The following is a 6,087-nucleotide window of genomic DNA, read 5'->3' on the forward strand; positions in this document are numbered from 1 at the left end:
ATTTATTTTTTTTTTAGATTTATTTATTTTAGAGAGAGAGAGAGAGAGAAAGAGAGAGAAAGAGTGCGCAGCAGGGGGAAGGGCAGAGGGAGAGGGAAAGAGAAACTCAAATAGACTCAGAGTTGAGCACAGAGCTGGTTGTGGGACTTGGTATCATGGCCCTGAGATCAAGACCTAAACTGAAACCAAGAGTCAGTCACTCAGCTACCATGCAAGTGTCACTATACACAGCATCTTTAATTGTTCTTCCTAGGATCACTTCCCAAATGATCTGCATACACACAAGTACTTGTCTTGGTGTCTCCTTTAACAGAGCCCAAAGCAAGAGAGCATGGAGATGAAAATGGAGTGCTGCAAACAATGAATGAGAAGTATTGCTGGGCTAGAGAATCAATTGTACTAATCAACTTGTACTAAATTGTATAAGCTGGAAAGGTGGGAAGTAATACTTGGAGAATGGGAGGCAGGAAAATGAGATTCAGAGGTAGTGAAACTCTAAAGTTTTATCTCCAGAGAAGGTTTGGAATATAAAGAGATGAGTAATCCTGGTGAGAAATATTGACTGGATTATCTATATGAATGCTGAAGCTATTAAGAATATAGCAAGTGGGGGCGCCTGGGTGGCTCAGTGGGTTAAGCTGCTGCCTTCGGCTTGGGTCATGATCTCAGAGTCCTGGGATCAAGCCCCGCATCGGGCTCCTGGCTCCGTGGGGAGCCTGCTTCTCTCTCTACCTCTGCCTGCCTCTCTGCCTGCTTGTGCTTTCTTTCTGTCAAATAAATAAATAAATAAAATCTTAAAAAAAAAAGAATATAGCAAGTGTTTGGTGGTTAGATTGTAGAGCTAAAATTATGAAAACAGATGGAGATGATAAGGAAATTGGTAGAAAATTTAGGCTGATGACATTTCTTTCATAGACATTAGGACCTAGGAAGTAGGAAGAAAGAAAAACTGAAAGCTACAGGAGACCAAGAGGAACATTCAACCTAGTGTGTTACTCTAAATTATTTGAATGTGGATTTTAAAAAAAATGCTTCCACTGTGAATGTTGCAAGAGATCAACATCCTCTAGAGACAGAAGAATTATTGGGACGATGGGCTATTCAGAACATTCAAGCACTATTACTTGTCCCCCAGTGAGGGGTTGACCCACAGCCCATTGCTGTATGTTAGTATGTTAGTTAGTATGCTGCTCTGTCAGGTGGATAGCTGAATATGACATAGTTATGACATAGTATATGTCATAGTATATGACATAGTAGTTAGTTAGTATGCTGCTCTGTCAAGTGGATAGCTGAATATGACATATGATATGAAGAGTCCAAGACCACTGGTCTTTTCAACAAGAATTAACAAAAACTCTGGACAAAGCTTTAGGAATTACAAATTACAAAGTATTCATAACAACAATATGGCTTCAGGTCCATTTAGCAAAAGATATTAAGAGGTCAAAAACATTAATCTTTACTGTGCTGTTAATGTGCTGTGACCCTGGGCTAGATTCTTAATCTTTATTTTTCCTGCTTTAGTTTCTTCAACTTGTAAAATGTAGATGAGATAACGTTGTATGAGTTAATTAGTTAGTGTTTATAAAAAATAGATCATTACTAAATGTAGTCAGAAGTTCTAATTACTCACATTGACAAAAGGGCATGTTTGGGGCTAGAGGACACTACGTTCATGATAAGAGTTGCAAGTGCTCTTCAACTTCTAAATTTCATATTAATTATCTTGTCTTCATTATCAAAGACGTCTCCTGTTTTAATGCCCATAAATTGAACAGATCCTTCTAGTTCATGAATGTTTGTGCTAGCCAGATAGATATTTTGTTAATGTTCTCCACATAACCTAATATAATTAATCCCATGATAATAGACAAAATGATGTAGCAAATAGTGCTTGTGATCTGGGCTCAAAAGAAATACATGTAGTGTTCCCTAATTATGTGACCTTGTGCAAGTCACTTACATGCTCTGAGATTCAAATTTATAATGAGTGAAATATGCATAATTATCTCTCCTTCAGAATAGTTGTAAGGCTTTGCTGATATCTTAAAGTATTTTAAAATATTTTTTAATTGCAAACAATAAACAAACATTATTACTATCTACTTGCTTAAATTCTTCCAATTAAACATGAAAAGCAAATTGTTGTTTTAGTCCCTTCTTTCTATGTGTCTCCCTGAACATTTCATTACTGTGATAGAAAGAAGGACTCTTATAAAATCACTCAGTGATCAATTTAAATGTTTCAAAATGTTAATAATTTAGTATGAGGTAAAGAGAAAAGTAACAGAAAGTTCTATATAAAATGATAAAACGATGTGCTATTTAAGAGAGGGAAGGGTAAGAAAAATCATTTAAGAATGTTATGTTAGTGTTTTGTATAACAGATTGGTGTGTAACAAATTTCCACAATCTCAGTAGTTTAAAAATACACACATATTATCTCATAATTTCTGTAATTTAGGGCATGGTTTAGCTGATTCTTTAACTGTCAACCTCACAAACCTGCAACTAAGGTATGGCGAGGCTGCATTCATATCTGAATGGGGACAATTAGACTTCTAAACTCATTCAGATTATTAGCAGAATTTATTTACTGATTGCTGTATGACTGAAGGCCCTGCTTGTGTATTGGCCGTCAGTGGGACATGGCCCAAAAAAAGTGACTTCCCTAGCGGTTGCTTGTAATTCCTTATCGTTTAGATTTCTCCAACACTGCCACTTCCTTCATCAAGACAGCAAGGAGACTTGGCATCTTAGAGTCTCTCCCTTGGGAATTTTAACCTGATTGTGTCAGGCCTACCTAAGATGATGTCCTTTTTTATTTACTCAAAGCAACTGATTTGTAAACTTAATTACATTTGCAAAATTTCTTCATGTTTGACATATTGCCTAGAAGCGAGTCATGTCCTGCCCACAACAATGGTGGAGGAGTCTATAGGATGTGAACACCCTGGGAATTTCCCCTAGGATCTGGCCACCACAACCATGAAAGAGTTTGAGAATTAAAAAAAAAAAAAAAAAAGACGTCAAATAAATTAAATAATAACAATAAAAATAGCTAACATCATGAGCCCTTACATTTGCGAATATAGAGACTAAATTCACAAAAGATACAATTTTAAGTTAGTGTCATTGAATCTACACTACAATATGAAGTAATATAGTATAAAAAAACAGAGCAGGAAGTGGATAGGAAATGGTATGAAGAAGAGAAGCTCTTGTTTTATTTTTTTATTTTTTTTTTAAGATTTTATTTATTTATTTGACAGAGAGAAATCACAAGTAGGCAGAGAGGCAGGCAGAGAGAGAGGAGGAAACAGGCTCCCTACTGAGCAGAAAGCCCGATGTGGGGCTCGAACCCAGGACCTGGGATCATGACCTGAGCCGAAGGCAGCGGCTTAACCCACTGAGCCACCCAGGCGCCCCTAGAAGCTCTTGTTTTATATAGGATGATCAGGGGAAGTCCCTCTGATACAGTATGTTTAGGCAGAGACCTTAAGGAAGCCATAATTCTAGGCTGAGGTGAATATTGAGGAAATGTCCATTTATGGGTGAAGAGGTGTACAAAATAATGGAAGTGGTAGAAGATTATATGATAATGGAGGTAGGTCACCTTGGGCTAGCAGGCCATAATTATGTCTTTGAATTTTACTCTGGGAGAAATAGGAAAGCATTAGAAGCGACCATTTTATTTATTTATTTATTTATTTATTTATTTATTTATTTTATTTAAAATGTATGTATGTATGTATGTATGTATGTATGTATGTATTTTGGATAGAGAGAGCAAGAAAGCTCAAGCAGCAGCAGAGGGAGAAGGAGAAGCAGATTCCTCGCTGAGCAGAGAGCCTCACAGGGGGTTGGATCCCAGGTCTTTGGGCTCATGACCTGAGCCAATGGCAGACACTTAACCGATTAAGCCACACAGGTGCCCCTAGAGGTGATCATTTTAAAAAGATGGCTCAAATGTCATCACATATTAAAGATGACCTTGGGAGGGGATGAGGAAGCAGGATGCCTAGTTAGGAGGCTACCACTTAGATCTATATGAAAGTTAAGGTCTGTATTAAGGATTGAATATGTGTTAATGGCACTCAAATCCTAGATATATTTTCAACATAGAGCTGGAAAAATTTGTTGATGATTGGATGTGGGTTGTAACTCCAAAGATTTTGACCAGGACAACACAAAGACTGGAATTACCATTTATCTAGATGGGGAAATCTGCGTCAGAAACATTGTATGAGACATTCATTTTCAAGCCTCGATTCTTGGAGAACCCCACTATTGAGAAAGTGAAAGATTTGGGGGACAATCAAGGACAACTGAATAGAAATGGATAGTATCTAGTAATAGAGATAACCAAAGTAGAATCCCAGAAACCAATAAAGAAAGTGTTTATAAATTTAAAGTAAGATTGTTTAGTTTTATTTATTTATTTATTTTTCCCCAACTTCCTTCTGCTATTAGTTGGAAGTGTTAATCAGGGTTGAGTCTCTTCGGGTAATTAATACGGAGAGAGAAATATAATAAGAGCAAAGGGTTTGTGGAGTTGTGTAAAAGAGTGATTATTATGGATCATGGATTACAGTTTGGAAGAAAAGGAGGGGAGAACAGAGGTGCACTGAAGGACAAAGTGTTGTGACGTACCATAGGGTGCCAGAGAGAGAGAACTTCATGAAACGATAAGGTGTAAGAGACTAGAGTCTGGATACAGCAATGCAGTTACTAGGAATGGTAGGAGCACAACTTAAACCCAGGTCTTACTGGGGCTCACACTTGCCCTCTAGCACAATGCAGTGCTTTACATGTTTACTCAGCATCAATGTATCAGGAGGAGAAGATTTGAGCTGTTCTGTTACTTCGGGGCCATGCCCGGGAATTGCACTCACTATTTCTGCTCTTGTGCCTGGATCCAGCCCCACGTTGTTCATTTCAATCCTTTCCCATAAGTCCAAGCCTGTCCCCTACTGCAGCCCCAGCAAAGTGGTGGAGGCCATCATAGGTCTCATAGTCTCAGGTCCTTCCAACCTATTTTCAGCCTTGGGGGCAATAGTTGATTTGCCTTTCAGAGTTATCATCCTCTTCATTTCTAATCTGAAAAGTCTATTTCTTTACTGTTTAGGGTATTATAAAATATTTAAAGAATCTTTGGCCTTAAGCAGCTTCTTTCTGCTTTCTTTCAACAAATATCCATTAAGCAAGAAAAAACATTATCTGCTAGAAATTATAGAAGCAGATATATGTTTATATATATATGTATATATATATATATCAATACTATTCCATTTGCATACATATTTCTGATCAGAGAAATTTCATCATAGGGATGAAGCAGTGTATGGTAATATTCTATAGCCTCAAAAAGGTTTTCCAAAAAGAGATCTTTGAAAACCTTGTCAAAACTGACCACATCTTCAGTATTAATTGTTTATTCCTTTGGGGTAACATGGAGTTCCTACTGAAATGCAAACCCTCTTGGAGGAAATAGCACTGCTATTACCAGTTACTATGCCTTAGTGTAAATTAATTTGTCAACTCTGAGACTATGACCACTGACAGCCAGTAGACTACAGCTCGTTAAGGTTGGATATAAAGTAGTCTTTAGCTGGAGGGTGGGAAAGAGGAAGTGTCTGAACCTAATTGATATTCTTAGCCTAAATCACAATGTAGTCTTTCTTGGGAGCTGTCTCTGTCTTTGGAATACAAGAAGCCAGATTGTGAAAAATTGTAGGAATATTTACCTTCTGTCTTTCATTTTTAGTTCTAAATTCATCTCTTTTTTTAAAAAAATAAAAGGCCTTGTAATATATTCTAAATTTATCTTTATTAATAAGATTAGCAAAGGATTCATTAAATCAAATTAAAAGTTAACCTGTCACAAAGGAGACAATCATTTGTCTGGAATTAGTGTACAGCTTGGCTTTTAATATAAAATGTTTTTACAAAAGAAAACTATGCTGAATTGCATTCATGATAATTAAATTTTCAGATGCAATAGCTTCAAACTATTTATGTTTCTTGAAAATATATTACTTCCAAGTAATTTGCTGCAAATTTTTGAACCGAAGCCCAGTTGTT

The sequence above is a fragment of the Lutra lutra genome, chromosome 5 (assembly GCF_902655055.1).
Source record: "Lutra lutra chromosome 5, mLutLut1.2, whole genome shotgun sequence".
Lineage (NCBI taxonomy): Eukaryota > Metazoa > Chordata > Mammalia > Carnivora > Mustelidae > Lutra > Lutra lutra.